Source organism: Podarcis filfolensis, assembly GCF_964270895.1.
Source record: "Podarcis filfolensis genome assembly, chromosome: 7".
Classification (NCBI taxonomy): Eukaryota; Metazoa; Chordata; class Lepidosauria; order Squamata; family Lacertidae; genus Podarcis; species Podarcis filfolensis.
The window spans coordinates 55,673,250-55,692,817 of NC_139603.1; the positions used below are offsets into that span (position 1 = coordinate 55,673,250).

Genomic DNA, 19,568 nt, shown 5'->3' on the forward strand with positions numbered 1-19,568 from the left:
GAAAGTCAAAGAGATCAAGCAGTGACATGAAACAAAATGAACTTCATCAAAATGACGTGGGAAGATGCAAAGAGAGCAGCAGAAGGCCATACAAATGGAAAATGGCAGTAAAGGCTCCATCTCCCATATGGAACAAAGGCCGATGAAGAAATTTATTCACTTCTTAGAAGACGCAACCCATGCCTGTTAATGCTAAATTGCAGCAGCATGTATGATTCAAGAGGCAGATGGCTGTGAATGAGAGCAACATGGCATGCTTGCTTTGAGTAGTTCCAAAATGGCATTTGTACATCATAAAGCTCTCAAAGGACTGTATTTCTCCACAGGAGATTGCTAAGATGATTTCAGATATGTCTATGGATACATGAAGGTGGCCAGCTCAAATAGACATGAAAAAAGCTAACTGCATTATGGTGCATCACCTTCTTTACAGTCTTTGAAAGGACAGCTAACAGAAAGATAAAGGTTGGACAAGGTCATAGTACAATATTAAGCACAACTGCATCTGGTAAAGGATCAAGCATTTTCACTTAGAACAAAATTTTAAAGCATTTTTTTAAAGATGCAATAAAATATATTACATTCTTCTTCTTCTTAGATATGTCACTTGCTTTGTGTTACTTCTTTCACCCTTTCCAAATATTTGTTGTTGTTGTTGTTTAGTCATTTAGTCGTGTCTGACTCTTTGTGACCCCATGGACCAGAGCACGCCAGGCTCTCCTGTCTTCCACTGCCTCCCGCAGTTTGGTCAAACTCATGCTGGTAGCTTTGAGAACACTGTCCAACCATCTCGTCCTCTGTTGTCCCCTTCTCCTTGTGCCCTCCATCTTTCCTAACATCAGGGTCTTTTCCAGGGAGTCTTCTCTTCTCATGAGGTGGCCAAAGTATTGGCGTCTCAGCTTCAGGATCTGTCCTTCCAGTGAGCACTCAGGGCTGATTTCCTTGAGAATGGATAGGTTTGATCTTCTTGCAGTCCATGGGACTCTCAAGAGTCTCCTCCAGCACCATAATTCAAAGCATCAATTCTTCGGCAATCAGTCTTCTTTATGGTCCAGCTCTCACTTCCATACATCACTCCTGGGAAAACCATAGCTTTAACTATATGGACCTTTGTTGGCAAGGTGATGACTCCGGTTCCCTTTCCCCATGGAAAAGATTAAATGATGGGAGAGACAAAATTCCCTTTTGCCTTTTTTAAAGAGTGTTTCCCATGCTGCTGTTGTGATGTCTACCATCTTAGATGCAACAGTAAGTTCATGCATTGGTTACTTCAATACTAGATTACTGCAATGCACTCTGTGTGGGATTATCTTTGTGCTTGATCAGGAAGGTGCAGCTAGTATAATATGCTGCAGCACAATTGCTGACAGCAGTGAGGCCTTGTAAGCATTTAACACCTGTGCTCTGAACCCTGAACTCTGAACCACAGCTGTCAACTTTTCCCTTTTCTTGCGAAGAATCCTATTCAGAATAAGGGAATTTCCCTTAAAAAAGAGAAAAGTTGACAGCCTTTTATTAATTCCCCCTTCTCCCGCACAGAAAAGAAGATGAAATGATGGGAGAGACAAAATTCCCTTTTGCCTTTTTTACAGAGCGTTTCCCATGCTGCTGGTGTGATGCCTACCATCTTAGATGCCACAGTAAGTTCATGAATTGGTTACTTCAATACAGTGGTACCTCAGGTTACATACGCTTCAGGTTACATACGCTTCAGGTTACAGACTCCACTAACCCAGAAATACTACCTCGGGTTAAGAACTTTGCTTCAAGATGAGAACAGAAATCGTGCTACGGCAGTGCGGCAGCAGCAGGAGGCCACATTAGCTAAAGTGAGGCTTCAGGTTAAGAACAGTTTCAGGTTAAGAACGGACCTCCGGAACAAATTAAGTACTTAACCCGAGGTACCACTGTACTGGGACGTGGGTGGCGCTGTGGGTTAAACCACAGAGCCTAGGACTTGCCGATCAGAAGGTCGGCGGTTCAAATTCCCGTGACGGGGTGAGTTCCTGTTGCTTGGTCCCTGCTCCTGCCAACCTAGCAGTTCGAAAGCATGTCAAAGTGCAAGTAGATAAATAGGTACCGCTCCAGCGGGAAGGTAAACAGCATTTTCGTGCGCTGCTCTGATTCACCAGAAGCGGCGTAGTCATGCTGGCCACATGACCCGGAAGCTGTACGCTGGCTCCCTTGGCCAATAAAGCAAGATGAGCGCCGCAACCCCAGAGTCAGTCACGACTGGACCTAATGGTCAGGGGTCCCTTTACCTTTACCTTTACCACTTTACTAGATTACTGCAATGCACTCTGTGCTTGATCAGGAAGGTGCAGTTAGTATAATATGCTGCAGCACAATTGCTGACAGCAGTGAGGCCTTGAAAGCATATAACACCTGTGCTCTGAACTCTGAGCACAATAAAATGTGGTATTAATCAAAAATTTAAAAAGCAGACAAATGCACAATAGGGATACAAACCACTGGGTGGCGGCAATGAGGAGATTCCTTAATTAGTTTAACAGGAGATAGGCTGTATCACCATGTATTCTAAATTATTACACCCATTGACAAAGGCAGTTTCTTCTACTGATGTATCATGTACACTGATAACAATGAAGAACGTGTGATTCAATATTTATGGACATAGCCTTATCATAGTCATGTAACCTATGGAACAATAAGCAGGCCAACACCATGCTAGATTGCTACTTAGCTTCCATGGTGAAGTGACCAGGCAATGTGCTATCAATAAATCCTTGAAAGTGGGGAGAGAAAATCAATGGGAAATCTGCTGTTCACCTTTTGACCTTATAAAATCACAGTAATAAATAACTGAGTCGATTAAGACCTATATAGTATTTTTTTTTAAAAAAAACTTTCACCTATTTTCCTTTCAAATATGCTTTTACACAAACAGATGTTTCATGTATTCTGTTTTACGAGATCACTGTAGATCTTGTAGAATTCACTGTAGAATTCATTCGTTCATTTATTTTATTAAATTTCTATACTATCCTTCATCCGAGGATCACATGGCTGTTTACAATTTCAAAACACAAAAATACATCATATAGTAACAAACAAAAACAATACCCCCCACAGTTTAGAAGGCCATAGATGGCTTAATTAGCCAAAGGCTTGGCTGTTCATGATCTAAAGCATCTCCTCTTCATATAAATTTCAAAATGAGCTTAATGCAGTGTGATGTTTCCTACAAAAGAAACTCCACTGCTTTTGAAATGTTTGTTTGCACTGTTTTCCCTTCTCAAAGTCTTGATTATCATTTTCAAAATGAATTTCCTCACACTGAAATCAATGCCTGCCCCTCCCTGACACTGATCGGGAGGTATTTGTCAAAAACTGCCCTTCACACCGTCTAGAGCCCTTCTCATCTAGCCTGTCACAAAGGAGAGGATATTAGTTCTCCAGGAGCATGGATGATGGACGAAAATTATAATGCACATGAACAAAGACCATAAACTAATAGTACTTACTACAATAAAAGGGGTTTCAAAGAATTGTTCACCCTTGAATATTGACTAGTCCCTGACATTTATCCAAGAATAGCTCCTGGGCTGAATACAAAAATAACATTAATTGAGAGGCCGCATCTGCCCTCTATTGAAAACTCTCCTGGCCCTTATCTTGCCTCTGAATTACTGTTACACAAAATCTGGCATTCCCACCACCCTACCCCCATGCACAAGTGTGGTGCACACCCACCCACCCACACACAGAGAGATTATCTTTGGCTATCCCTTTCAAAATCATCAGTATTTATTCAGACTAGTTTGGTACATGCAAGCATTTGGGCATTACAGATCTTTTAAATGAGGCACTGTATTTCAAGAATTTTGGAAACTCCTCTTGGAAAACCTGGGGGAAAATACAGCACTGTAGAAATGCAAACCAAGCTATTAAGCTCAAATTCACATGTGAATTTTACTGTTGGGAATCCAAGCTAGTGACTTTCCCTTTAACATTTCCCCAGCTCTAGATAAATTTTGCTTTTGGGCAGCAGAGTTTTGGTTTAAGAAATATTTCCCTTTGACCAGTTCCACAATTGTGAATCTGTCAGGGATCTGTATAAAGCTAAAGGGCTGATTTGTGTGTTCCCACGTATGTCTACCTACCCACCACGCCATTAACATTTTAGGATGATGCTCCTCCACTGGAATTAATATTTCCTGTACTAATACAGCAATGAATCCGGCCTTTAGTGTATTCTCTTTCCAGCTGCTTTAAATTGTAAATTACACCAGCTTCCACGCTACAGTAATAATTGATTAATGTTCTTGGGCAGTCGTTGGCCACTAAGCAGTCTTGTCACAATTATGAAAGGAAAACCGATCCTTTTCATGATAAATAGATTAATGAGTACAGGAAATAATTGCTTTACTGCTTTAAAGAGCCAACTCATTTTGAAATTTCAGAAGGTGATTGCAGCCTGTTTTCACTAGCAGGAACACTTGATGCAACTGCTGGAAGGTGCTAAAAACCCCAGGTAACATTATGGAATCTGGGTATGTGTTTGTTTGAGTATTCAGCAATCGTGTACCCACCTATCTCTGGATAGGGATGGAAGAGAAATGTTTTATTGAGTTCACATTTAAAGGTGAACCTACCAAGTCCACAATTTCTAAAACAATACACAGACCAAAACACAGCCGCCATTCAAAAATGCACATTCTATGGTAAAGTATGCATAAAACCACATGTATTTGTGGAAATAATATGCAAAAATGTCTCATATTTAATAAAATGTATTAAATGTTTGTGCATATGAGGCAACATTGCATACAAAAATGTGTTTATTAGGAGAAATATGCACTCAGATGCTGAATAATTTTAATGAGGGTTTTAATTTGTGTGTGTATAAAATCAAAGATTGCTGAAGAAATGTGGAGAATTAAATTTAAGACTGGAAAAAAAATGAGGAACTTAGAGAACCAAAATTGAAAGATCCACCTTTCCCTACATGGGACTCAGCCCCACTGACTTAATGGTGCTTCTGCATAGACATGTATGGGATTTTATTGTAAGCCGGTAACATCAGAAGTGATATTAAGATATACCTGTATATATACTTCTAGTTGATCTTCCTAGCATTGTTCTATGGCTGTGTACTAATACCATGTATTGCCAGCCTCCTTCCTAACTGCTGGGAATGAAAGTTCTGCTGTAGAACTTCTGTCCATCTATAGCATGAACACTCAGCATTGTGGCAATGCGCTGCAGAAATGCACATTCTATGCAAAACATGTTGCCTATTCCAGCTTTCAAGATCTGTCATCTCTGGATCTGTTTGTTCACCCCAACCCCAATTAATTGGCCTTTGTGGATAAAAGCAAATCTTTCCTGATGAATTTTCTAAAGAATGAATTAAAACTCACCGACACCCAATACCTTTCAATGACTGCGGTCTCTTATGCCAACAGCTAGTCAGACAGGTGGCAAGGTAATCCGGAGGGGAAATCACAGCCCACAGGAACAAGCCAACAATAGCGAGCTTGGTAAATAATACGTTAGAGGCATCTAAGCATATAATTAGAGGTTTTTGGGAAATATGCTGTTATTGGATTTTCCCTTATTTTGTTCTAGTTTATGCATAAAGGGAAGCAACCTGATCCATAAAGCAAATTAATGAGTAAATTCTGATCAAAGTGCTGGTGTTTTTGAGTCAATAAGGTGCATTTCCACATCAAAGTGTCAGGCTGTGCTTGTATCATTTGCTTGTGTTACAGGACAGATGATCAGGGGTAGCCAACATGGCGCCCTCCAGCTGCTGTTGGACTCCACCTCCCATCAGCCCCAGCCACCATGGCCAATGGTCAGAGGAACCAGTGGGAGAAGCCAGTTTGGATGGTGTGGTTAAAAGGGCTTTGTTTTGCTCCCTGGATATGAGTGGATGGGAACTGAGTTTTGGGGTTCAAGGACTGTGGGCAAAGGAAGCAAAAGACGCAGGATTTAAAGGAAAATTTCACATATGGAGTTGAACTAAGCAGTCAGATATTTTCCTGCAGACTCATAATGCTTTTAGATCTGTTTTGACAGCTCCCTAGTCTCCCTTAGTTCCCTGTTTGTTTATCTATAATGGGGGTGGGCGGTGATGTCTGTTGTTTTACAAACGATATAAAGCCCATTGTGCCACTGAATAATCCTCCCTCCACCCGCAGCCCATATGGCTTGGGATCTACTAGTGTGTGGCTTGGCAGTGCTGCAAGTCAGGACTCCAAATGATTTAAGTCAGTTTCTTTTTGGCAATTTAGTTAAAGCCACTGTGCAGCATTATGTCTGCTGCAAGGAAGATGAATGCCCATTTTAATGGCTGAATCAGCATGCGCCTGAATCAGGAATGGCTGTAGCCTGAGCTCTAGAGGGACTTGCCAGGCTTGTCAAATGTGGAAATGTCCCTTCTACATTGGGGGGAGCATAAAGCGACCCTTGCCGTTTTGTTGGCCCCTGAGGCCATGATCCTAAGTGCACTTGCCTGGAAGTGAATACAATCAAAATCAATGAGATGTACTTGTGCAGGCGACCAGGTTTTATATCTCCTATACTGTATTGAGGGAACACAAGGGGGTTCTTGAAAGCCATTCAGCTTCATGAACACAGTGCTGCTCTTAATGTCTTATATGCTTTGCTTCTAATTTGTATACTTGAAGAATGAAAATAATTAGTTTGAATAGTTTGCTGTCCCCTTCAGCTCCTATCGTATGAGCTGCTGTAGTGGTGACTTTATTTCTCCCCAGACTTTGAATTTGGTCCCCTTAAATGGCACATGCCTCCCCGATATTCCAGGGGATTTCACCCACCTGAGCGTTAAATCAAACAGCGTCCTCGATTACCTGTTGGTCTCTAGGGATCTATTTAAGTGTATTTCCACTTTTAAGATCGAGAATGTACAATTTAGTGATCACCTTCCCCTTGTTGCTAAGCTTTCCCTGAACTGGCAGCCGGAGGCTCATAGACATGCGACTCAGATGGTAACTAACGAATCTTTCCAAGTAAGAGGAATCAAATGGTCGGAGACACAGGCTCAAAAGTACCTGGAATTCTTTCAAAAAGAAATCCTCGGGCCCTATCCCAACATAGGCTCTGCCTCAGACGAGCATAGCATAGTATTGAAGCGCTTCTACCATCATATGACTGATCTTACGTCCTTCTTCAGGTTACCACCCAAAAATTTAAATCGAAACGAGTATACTCACGGTGCTCCCTGGTATAATTCTCAGTGCAAACAAGCAAGACAGCGCCTCCGTGCTATATATAATGCATACAAGACCTCTGATGCATCTACTCTGCCAGCTAGCTATGCACAAGCCAAGCAAGTTTACAAACGCACGCAGATAATTGCCAAGAGTGAGTGGCAACATAATCGTTGGCAGGCTCTGATTACTGCTTCAAAACCACACAGATCCAGGGAATTCTGGTCTTTGATTAACAGAAGGGGGAGGAATTCCCCAAGGACAGTCATCTCTGCACCGACATGGGAACGGTTCCTGAAGAAATGCTTCTCACAGGCAGATGCTCCCTCCGACCATCTGATGCACCTGTTTACCCACCTACCTATTTGGCCTCCCACCGATCCTGATGAAATAGCCAAGTTAATAGCTCAGCTGAAACCGGGCAAAGCCCCTGGGCCCGACCTGATCCCTGCTGAAGCCATCAAACTACACCCACAATGGTGGGCCGGCATCTTGGCCAAAACCTTCGATGCAATCAACGCTTCCGGTCTCATCCCCAAAACATGGAAGGAGGCCATTATTGTACCAATTCATAAAAAAGGTTCTCCAACGGAGCCGGAAAACTACCGTAACATCAGCCTCCTTTCGATTATAGGGAAAATTTATGCCAGCTTTCTGATGACTAAATTATTGCGATGGGTAGATGAGACTAACCAGATTGGCCATGAACAAGCAGGGTTCAGAACTAAACGCTCTACAACCGATCATGCGATAGTTCTTTATCATCTGGCACGGAAGTACTCCTCCCCCCCCCGGGGCTACCTCTGTGCTGCCTTCTTAGATCTAAAGGCAGCCTTTGACAGCGTTCCTAGAAATATTCTTTGGGAGAAACTTGCGAAACAGGGCATTGATAGAAGACTCTTATGGCTCATAAGCCAGCTCCACGAAGGTACCCTTGCCAGAGTGAGATTCACTCCAGCGGGCGACCTTACAAACTCGATACCAATAAACAAGGGAGTGCGCCAAGGATGTATATTGGCTCCCTGCCTATTCAACCTATTCATCAGCGACATGCGAGCACCCCTAGTCAACTCATCTCCAAGTACACACGCGCCTAGACTAGCGGATTACCGCTGCCCACTCCTTTTATATGCGGACGACGCGGTAATTCTATCCTATACACGTGTTGGACTAACCAGAGCTCTGAAGATCTTTGCCACGTATTGTCAACTCAATCAATTAACCATCAACCATGCCAAGTCCAAGATCCTGATCTTCTCCAGAAGCCGGAGATTATACAAATGGAAGCTTGGTGGGGCAAAAATAGAGCAAGTCCTAAAATTTCAATACCTAGGAGTCATTTTTCAATACAATTTGGGGTGGAAAGCTCACATTCAACACCTACTTAATAAGGCCAAAACCTTGTCATATGCGCTCCTCCGATTCTTCTTTTCGGACGGAGCTTTGCATGTTCCCTCGGCCCTAAAGGTGTTCAAGGCAAAAGTGGTTGCCGTGCTTGCTTATGCTGCCCCGCTCTGGGCCGTGATGACAGATCTTGCTCCCCTTGAGACTCTGCAAAGCCAATTCCTACGTCGGCTCCTAATGCTCCCCCTGTGCGTAAGCAACGCAGCCATGCGACTAGAATTGAAGGTCGCATCCCTAGAAACTTGCCTGTGGAAGCAAGTCTTCAATTACTGGTTATCATTGTGGCATAGATTACCAAACCATTACCTTGCCCAATGCTTATGGCGAGATGAATTCTCCAGCCTTTGGACTAGCAGAATTCATGCCAAACTCCTGAGTTATGGAATCTCTCCCTCAGATTCCCTAAAACTAGACCAAAACACTGCTCAGAGACTGATCCGCCAAAGACTGGATGACATCGATTTACAGCGAAATTATACGCTGGGGGGAGGTGTTTGTTCGCCCCAGAACATTGGTATCACTTTAACTTACTGCGTTCCATCATACCTCTCCTCCCTTTCGACTGTTGCACATAGACTGGCCTTCACCAAAGCGAGGTTTAACGTTTTTCCCTCCAATGTCCTGAGACATAGGTTCTCAAAGGGTCAAGCCCCCGCCGTGTGCGAATGTGATAAGGTGTCGCCGGAGTCGCTCCAGCACATTATGTTCACTTGCCCCTTGTTTAATGTGCTACGGGCAAATTTGTTGGGATCAATCATACAGAAACTAGAGGGTACCCCACCAAAATTCCACCTTGCCCAAATCTTGCAGGACAAGGATACCCACACGACCCTGAAGGTGGCTAGGTTCCTAGTTGCTGTCCTTTCCCAAAAGCGACGCCAAGGAGCTCTACAAGCTAATTAAGGCGTAGTATGCCTTTCCATTTTATAGTATTTTATTGTTATAGTAGTGTTTTAGCGATTGCTTTTTTTTTCTCCTTACGGCACAAGCTGTTATTTATGTGTTGTTTTTACCTGTATGGGCCTATGGCCGTAATAAATGATATTAAAAAAAAAATATATATATATTAAAATTTCTCCCCAGAGGAGGGCAAGCAAAATAAATCAGTCCTTGGGAGGGGTAAATCAGTAGAGCTGTATTGATTTTTTATGATTCACATGTTAAAAACTGGTGCTGGAGTACAGCAAACAGGCTGTACAACCTCAATTACACAAACTACAGCTTTCTCAAATAGGATCATGTCCACCATCTGCTTATTTCAGTGACATAATTCCTTGTCTAATGCAGTTCCTCAAATAGGCAAAATTATTTAGTATCCTCAAGGGCATTCACAGAAATTGAAGTTACATTGCGTGTACACACAAGATCTTTCTGGAGTGAGCATCATGCAGTTATGATGTTTCCAGCCAAAGCTTCATGAATTTTACAAATTCTAGGAAACATCCCCTAAGAATCTCTGCCCTGCAACAAATCCACAACCAGCTGGTTATTTGTGAATATTATTTTGATGAAAAGCAGGTGTATGCATTCAGAAAGACATGGTACAGCTTTCTTGCAACTACTGAAATTCAAAATGTGGGTGGGATGTTGGGGAAATGCATTGGCTCTGAAAAGTGATCATGTTCCTCTTGGGGTTGAGCTAGACACACCACCATACAAATATACCACTCTGGTAGGTACAGAAGTTCTTCTGAGACACTTTCATTTCTACTGTGAGGAATTTCATGATGAAATAGTCTTAATCTCCTTTCCCCCCAAAGAAGGTATTTGCAACCAGATGGTAGTTGTCACAAGTTGACCCACAAGGTAGTGGGTCAAGGTGGGTTTTTCCACGAGTGATTGAATCACTGCCTCTTTCAAGATGGCCAGGACCAGTCTCACCTGCAAGGATGCATTGACCATACCCTGGATCTGCCAGGCATCCCTTATCACCCGTAAATGGCCGCAATACCTCAAGTATGGCCTCTTCCCATATGAACTGACCTGGACCCTGCAATCATCAGCTGAAGCCCTTCTTTGTGTGCTGCCTTCATGAGAGGTCTGGAAGGGCGGCAACATGAGAATGGGCCTTTTCTGCACTGGCTCCCCATTTGTGAGGGAGGCTCACCTGGTGCCTTCATTTTGCATATCTTTAGATACCAGGTGAAAACATTTTTCTTTAACCAGGCCTTTGACTGATTAACATTCTATGTCCTTTTAAATGTGGTTGTATGTGTATTGATTTGCTTTTGTTCTTCCTTTTATTATGCATTTTGTGTAGTCATGTTGTATTTTTATGTTGTGAACTGCCTTGTGATCTTTGGATGAAGGACGCTATACAAATTTAAACAATAATAATGATAACAATAATAAAGCAAGAAGAGCAAGGAAACATATTGTTGGCCACATCATCACAAATACCTTGTCCACACCATTGGGCCACACTAGCAGAAACTGATGCCACCATTTTGTAGCAGACATTGTGCTGGATACCTCACTGAAGGCTGCAGTGAATGTGGATGTGGCCTAATGTCAGCTGTGGAGATGAGTGACTATTCCTTTAAAGTGCATTCAGAATTTCAAAATAAATTTCAAAATAAAGCGCATTCAAAATTTCATGCAGGGCTTCTGAAGAGACCCAAACTACATTCCCCAGACAAAACAAAAATGTTGGATGGTTAGATGGTTACTTGGTGATGCAATGGAAGCAGAGAAGTTTGCCTTCTTTGACACCCTCACTGCCACAATTATGTGCTCTCACTTGTGTTTGGTTGGCTCTGCAGTGTGTCTTTCACCAACTGCACATTTGCTATTGTCCAGCCTGCTTCATCTTGAGTAAAAATGGAAGAATAAGGTCCTCTGCTTTTAAATTTAATCAGTGCATCCTGACATTAACATGTATTTTTCCCATTATACGAAAGACTATTTTTTTCAATAATGAAAACCAGGTAGGGATTTGGAACTGTAAAAGGTGGCTGAAAGTCTTACTTCTTTGAAGAAGAATCGGTTATTGATTCCTAAACACTTGTGAGTGTCCTTTTAAATCTAACCCTTCAAAGGAGTTAATTGGAAAGGAAATTATTCCAAGTGACAACTGTACATTAGGGAAGAAGAATTCTCTAGTTAATTAATAGCATGCAGTCATTAGTTTCAGATTCTCACTGCTCATCATTTGTGAACAAACATTGAAAGATACAGGAGGATGGTAGATTGGTATTTATTGCTGTAGTTTCCCCTCTGCACGCACACACTTAACTCTGTTGCAGATCTCCTTTTAAAACTGCCCTAGCATCACTTCAGTAAAGGAAAAGAAAGATTGGGAGTATCTTTTGGTTTCACAGTACAATGCTGGATACCGTGCTTCACCAGGCTGATCACAGGGCATTCAGGGAGACCACAGAGAAGAGTTGGTGAGGGTGTAGCCTGGATAGAGGGAGGTAGGCTATTTGGAGAAGTCTTGGGGCTGCATTCAACCTGTGAGCTAGAGGTACCCTTTCCCTGATCTAAAGGGGTGTATGATATAGTGGTGTGTATCATATAGGGTGTAATACTAACTTTTTGCAAGTTTCTGAGTTGCTGCTTTGTATCTTCTGTGTATGCTCATGAATAGGGTGGTGTCTGCCAAGTGGATATTTTAAAGACATTGTGAGTTTCTAGTGCCTCATCCATGCTGTGAAAAAGCCACAAGAGCAGAATTTGACATATAACGTCAGTATTAAGAAAATCAATAAAATTAGTAGTATAGTTACCATTGTAAGTTAAAGTCAAATATACTTTCTTTCACATGACATCAGTGGATATGAAGCTGCCCAATGAAATGATAATGGAATACTTCAGTATATACACATGGTGTATACTTATGAAGGCCACTCATATCTTCATATATAACAAGGATAATATGGATCAATGGAAGGAGTATATAGGAGGGTGGAAAAGGAAAGGATAGTTGTGTCATGTGAGACTTGCTGTTATTGTTGTTTATTGTTTCAAGTATTGTAACACCCCTTGCATTATTGGAGATTAGGGACAGAAATGGACAAATAAACTCTTCCATTGGTGTGGTCAGTCATGCAAAGTGTCATCGTAGATGTTTTAAATTGTTTAAAAATATTTTTTATTGATAATTGTAATATTTATTGCAAACTGCCAAGAGATTTTATTATAATCAAGTAGTATATACATTTTGTAAAAAAAGTAAAATATTGAGCCCAGAGTATTGAGGACTGGTACAGATGTTTTGCCTGTGTTGTACAATCTACAAGACAATGGCTGAACAGAGTTAATATCAGTTTTTATAATCTATGGAAAGGAATCATTTTGGGAAAATATACATTTCCCAGCTCTTATTCAGATTATTGTATTGAAAAGAAAAAAAGAATGCAGATGCTGCCTTGGTTTCCTGCTTGGCAAGGCCTAATATATTTTGGCTCTCAATAGTATGTATTGGTAAAAGAAGCCACCACTGCATTTTGCTCAGGTGCTGTGGTTAAATCAAAGGCCTTCTGATGCTTGATATATATGTACATATATTGTCTGTTTCTAAAAGGACTGATGTCATTGAGGCTCAAATTCACTCAGTTTCACACATTACGTCATAGAGCAGCAATGGGGAAACCTGTGGGTGTCAAGATGTTGGACTCAACATCCCCAGTCAGCATGGCCAATGCTCAGGGATGACGGAAGGTGGGAGTCCAATAACACTAACTTATAGATTCTCCACCCCAGATATTTAGGAATGCTGTGGTTACTCATAGTAATGGAACCTCATGACATTCATGAAACCTGCTTTCTTCTGTGGTTATTATTCCACATTAATGAGTTGAGATCTAGCACTGGATACAGGTTCTGGGGGCACATCCCTAACTGCAAGTGAGCCCTAGTCTAGATTTCCAAACAGTGCTGTCCTGAAATGTATCCTCCAGTTTTTCAGACATTATCTTTCCCCATGAAATAAGCTTCCTTTTTAAAAATCTCATTCTCAGGACCCTTAGGTTTTGGGTTTTTTAAAAAGTGTGTTGGTGTGGGGTTTGTGCTTACTTTAGTATTGTGAAATGGCTGGAAGCATTGTGTGTGTTTTATTTGAGTAAATGTTCATCCAGTAGCCCATAGCTGCCCTGATTGCCCATCCTTCCTGTTCTGAAGAAGCTCTATGGCAGAAGTTATCTCATGATCTTCTCTCCTGGGTATTAGCTGAAGTGTAGGCACCTGGCAAGGCTGCGACTAACTGTTGGGCTTATTTGTAGAATGAAGGAAAGGGCACCCACAAAGACCCCTTGATTACCTTGAAAGCAAGGCAAACACAACAAAACCCTTGCACCCTGGGCACGAGAATTTAGCTGAAATGTTCTCTCCTTTAATAATTTCCAAATGCAATTTGTTTTCTCAATAACTGGTGGAGAATATTAAAACACACACACACACACACAAAGAAGAGAAAATGATGACACAGCACTACTCCCCAGCAATGAAAAGCAGACCCAAGGCTCTTTGTAGCTTGCAAGCTCCATGTATGTCTCAAAACCTCAGGATTCCATCTATTTGCATCTGTGCATAGCACAGATCAGAAAACACTTAACAGGCAGCAGCTCCCCAGTCCATATGTGCACAGAAATTATAACTAGAAGGCCTCTAAGTCCCTGCTGACCGGAAAACAGGGAAGATGTTCAATGAGGATTTTATGTTCCAACAACAGTGCTTAATAGTGACAACATCTTAAGCTGCTCGTGCGGAGTAGCAGTCATCTCTTACAGCTCCTCTGCAGGCTGCCATTCTTTATTTCCCTCCTTTCTTTTTACATTCAAGGTTTAGGAGGTGTGTGTGCCGTTTCTTGCATGAAAGCATAGGAAAACAAAGGTGGGTTTTCGATTGCCGTTTCCACTCCCCCCACACAGCCACCGCTTTAACTACAAACACCTGGAAATGGTGGGTTTCTCAGGAGCTCTGCCCCGGGCGATGCATCAGGTGGCTTACCGCCCCCCCCTTAAGGAGCCTGTTTTTGATTTGGTCACATATTGAAATCTGCAGTCAACGCTTCGTGAAGAACATTCGTGGAAGCATCTGTCACAAAAGGGGTCTCTGCGTCTATGTGAGTGTTCCCACATTGTGCTCTCTCCTTACAATACTGGGTTGAACGAAGAAGGTCTTTAGGACCCAGGGGGACGGCAGGCCACTGCGTGGAGAAGGCGCACACGCGCGCATGCTACCCAAAAATGCATCGCCCCGTGGAGCCGGAGCTCACTCATTCACAGTTCTTTGGAGAGAGATGCTAGGCTGAGGCGGACACTCAGAAACCTTCTCACCCACCCATCTTGGAGGCAAGGGTTCCTGCAAACAACCTCACCCAAGGCGGGGCTTCGTTTTTCCTTACGGCTCTCTAAAGGTATTTGGGACGATCTTTCTTGTGTCTGCGGTAGCTTCTGTTTTCTCCCTTCTTTTTTGTTGCAATACCATGGCTGCGGCGTTTCAGCACTATCCTGCGTGGACAGCGCTCGCCTGCAACCCATCTGCGCTTAACGTCCCTTCCCCCCACCCATCTTTCTTCCCTGCCTTTCGGCTACCCTTTTCTGCTTTTTAACCACCCCCCCCCCGCAAAAAAAAATTCTGCTTAAACTGAGCATCCCGCAATTCTCAAGGGATCAGCTGAAAAACAGGGCTGGAGGGAATGAAGAATCCTTATCGGCCGCCCTCCCACCCCCAAACCTCAGAGAAGGCACAAGTTGAGGAGGGGAAGTTCAGGTGAAGGTTACCCATTTAGAGAAGGGAAAGCAAAGCCTGAGAGAGTTGCGAGGGGTAGGATAGCGCGGTGCCTCCCCGGGGTAGTTGCAGATATGCCGCTTGCTTCTAAGCAAATCGTCGTCTGCTTCCTTCAGGCATATTAAAACAGAAGCTGAAGGATGTACTGGGGAAATCAAACAGGGTCAATAGAATTTCCTTCTCGGCGAGAAAGCATCCCTATTAATATGGGACAGGGAGGAGGGAGAGTGAATCACTTCCACCCATTCCTCTCTGTAGCATTTACTGCAGAAAGTAAGGAAGTGCTTCCATCATCTATCTATCTTCGAAGCAAATGGAAGGATTTTAACATACACACCCATTCCCAACACATCTAAGTGTTATATTGGCGTTTTCACAAGCAATTTCTGCTGCTGAAAATATTTTCTAATGGCCTCTGCCAGTGGCTCGATATATCACTGGGAATGGGGGCGGTTGGGGGGGTGGAGAGAAAATATTATTAAAGTTAAAGAACAGATGGCTGTTCTTTGTTCATAAGTAGACAGTGATTGGTTTATATTTGGAAGGAAAGGGCAGATCAGAGAGAGATTTCCTGGGCTTTCATGGTCTAATCAGATGATAACACAGATTTTTCTGGTCTGGTACATTAAAAGTTAGTGCAGTGCCAACAAGTAAAATGACGTTATATAACAGCATGATGTCATGCACCAAACAGCAAAGGTATGACTTTTCTCTTTCAGCTGGTAGTAGGTTGTTTATCATTTTGAAAATCTTTTGCTGACTTGCTTGCAAAGGCCTAAGTCACAGTTTAGTAAGTTTTTTTAAAAAAGAAAGGAAAGAAATTAGTCATTTTAGGCAGTTTTGTTTATAATCCTCCCAGTTTTGTTGACTCATCCCTGCTCTAAAAAACACAGATAATTTATAGGAACCAGAGCTTTCAAAGGAATGATAAAGCTCTCTGCTACTTTCAAATAGGCATTATGATGGTTGGATGTGTGATCACAAAACATTGTTTTCACTTTTCAGAGAGTCTTTGCTCTCCAGCCTCACTTATTTGCAGTGCTCATCTATGTACTCTAATTAAGTATTGTGTTCAGTAACTAGAAAGTGCAGAATTAGGCCTGCAGATCAGTGGTTCGCCCAATGATACATTATTCAGGAAAATTCCAAATGTAATTTGAAGTTATGCCTTTAATACAGAAAGGTTTGTTTGCTTTGTTGATAAGTAGTTTATCCCCTATCCCCATCACAAAGAAACATAGTACATTTTTTTCTTTAAAGCACTTAATGAAAGTAAATTATCCTGAAATCAGTAGTCATTACTTCCATGTAAATAAAGACTGAAATATTAGCCATGTCAGCCACTGCAAAGTCTTTATTTTGTGTATGCAATTGTTAATTTTTCACAAGACACATGCATACTATGGAAAAGAAGAGACAACTGAGGAACTGAGGGTGAAATCATAGCATTTGCTTGGTAGTTCTTGAAATTCACTGGTAAATGTTAGACATGGCTGTATTGCAAAATTCATTTGAGAGATTTTAAGTTGTACCTTGGTAAATACCACATGTGCAGGTTAAGGATGGACATGACGATGATCTTTGATTATTGGCCTAGAGATTTACCAGTAAATGTTATAAATGTTTGCATAATGGCTTGTTTCAGACATTTACCACTAAGCAATTCACTAGTTAAGTATGGAAACAGGTGCAAAATTTGTGTTTTGCTCTGAGTGTGTTAGAATTTTCTGGCTTTTCTCTCTAGTATTTGCAGTATTTGTAGTCTCTTAACATTTACCACAGACAATAACACACATAATTGTAGTGCATATTCCTTTGCAAAGCAATTATGGATGCTTTTTGTCCTGCATACTTCATACAATTCAAATTAAAAGAGCTTAAAAGTAATTTATTAACATAATGCCCCCACTGCTGGAACTATATACTGTAATACTGAGTCATCCTACAGTACCGTCTGGTTTTCCTTCGTGCCCACACACTTCCTTTCTGGCAACGTCCTGTTGAACAACCACACTCGCAAGTGCTTGGCTGGCACTACTCAGTGATGAAATTTCATTATATTAATTGGAGTCACCTGAACTTACAATAGTTATGGGTCATCACATTTCTCATATGAGAAATTCTAAATGGGGACACAGTACCCTAACAAATGGATATGCATGCTGTACCCCATGTACAGGACATGTACGTATATTCTTTTTGGTTGGCAACCTTTAAAGCAAAGGTGAGGACATACCTTGCCTTCTCACATGCGCTTTAAATTTTAAGCTTTCAGCAAGCACCAAATAAAACATATATGTGCATTTCACCTCTTATGCAGCAATCTTATCTTTAGGATTTAAATATTGAAGCTCATTACAAAATTATCTCCTAAGAAGCTGCCCTGAGATTTTGTTTCTGACTTGGGTAAAAAGATCATTCTTTCTCTCTGTTGCTTGCTCTTTTATGTAGCGTGAATGGTTGTTCGCCGTTGAAAATTACAGTATATTATTGCTCTAAAATTACTGATCTGGCTGGGTTTCCCCAGCCATTCTGGGCGGCTCCCAACAAAGATTTAAAATACATTAAAATGTCACACATTAAAAACTTCCCTGAACAGGGCTGCCTTCAGATGTCTTCTAAATGTCAGGTAGTTTTTTATTTCCTTGACATCTGATGGGAGGGAGTTCCACAGGGCGGGTGCCACCACCAAGAAGGCCCTCTGCCTGGTTCCCTGTAGCTTTGCTTCTCACCGTGGGGGAACTGCAAGAAGGCCCTTGGCGCTTGGGCAGAACAATGGGGGTGGAGATGCTCCTTCAGGTATACTGAGCTGAGAACCAGAGTCATTTAATGCTTTTCCCTTGCATCTTTGGCTATGCTCCTTCCATTAAGAACCACCACCACCATATATATCAGGGAAATCCATCCCTCCAGGTATTGCTGGACTCCAGCTCCCATGAGCCCCAGCCAGGATGCCCTAGGGGCAGGCAGTGCTATGCACCTGGCCTCCCATCAGCCATATTTCTATGCTTACTGGGCGGGAGATGGGAGGGATAGTGGGGTGGGTGGCTTGGGGTGGACATTGCTCAGTTTGGCTGTGTACTTTTTGATGTGTTTTATTTACCATTTATGACTTTTGTTATATTTTTAATTGTGCAGTTTTGTTCATGTTGTAAGCTGCCTTGAGCATGGTTTTAATTATGGAAATGCTGCATGCAAAGAAAATGTTGTAAGTGTGCATGTATGCAGTGGTGGAGTCAATCTTCTGTTCTTGCTGCTGCACCTGCACTGCACCAGCCTACCTGCCACCTAGCCCTCCCCCTCTCCTTCCCAGTAAGCCCAGTGATGTGGTACATGGCCATGCCTGACATGACCAATGCTCAGAGGTGATTGGAGTTGTACAAAAGGAAGGAATTACATTGGCCACCTATGGTCTATGCTATTTTTTTTAAAAATTAATATAATCCACTATACTTATTATTCCAGGTAGAATTGCAGACTAGAGTGTGTTTTTTAAAACATCCAATGTCTTGCTCATACCACAACTAGAAGTTTAAAATTATTCAATTGCTCACACCACAGAGAAAAGGATGAGTGTTGTGTCGTGCTGTTAGCTCTGTCTGCAAAGGCAGAGGAAACCAGAGAAGGAATGAAAATGATCAGGTGGGGAGGGCAGCAGGGAAGCAGCAGCACATGGGGGATCGTAATCCAAAGAGAGGAAAGTAGTACCAATGGTCCAGAAGACATTTTAAGATGGTGCCACCAAGATGTTTCTTGGCCAACCAAACATAGGTTGGTTTTTTAAAAAAATGATCCTCCAATATCACCTTATGCCTGTGATTACAACCTGCACTGCCTCTGGTAAAGAGGCCCAGACTATTTCAATATTCCAAGTATCCTAAGACAGTCTGCACTTCATAAATAGTTCCAAAATAAATTGAAATTAGAAGCATGATGCTGGATCAAAGACTTTTAAAATATAATTTTGTTTTTTATTAAGTCATTGATAGTGCAAACCTATGGATGTAAACTCAAAAGCAAGTTCCATTGAGTTCAGTGACATTAATCCCAGATAACTGTGGATGCTTCCAGACAGCAGTTTAATACTGCAATCATTGGCAATTTTTTTTTTAAAAAAAATCAATTAACTGGCTTTCCCCTGGAAAAGGTAAATCCAGATTAAATGGGGGGTGGGTACATTTTGATGACAGTGATATTGTGTGGGTGCTTAGGGCAACCAATGGCATCCTACAA

The 19,568-nt window shown here is 41.9% G+C and overlaps 1 protein-coding gene across 1 annotated transcript in view; it reads left to right on the forward strand.

Annotated features, from left to right (window-relative positions):
- Positions 1-14,665: 14,665 nt before the first annotated feature.
- CLVS1 (clavesin 1) overlaps positions 14,666-19,568 on the forward strand; it is a 70,834-nt gene continuing 65,931 nt past the window's right edge. Inside the window, exon 1 of the mRNA XM_083623083.1 lies at positions 14,666-14,961. The gene's annotated coding sequence lies outside the window, so the exon portion shown is untranslated. The remainder of the gene's footprint in view (positions 14,962-19,568) is intronic.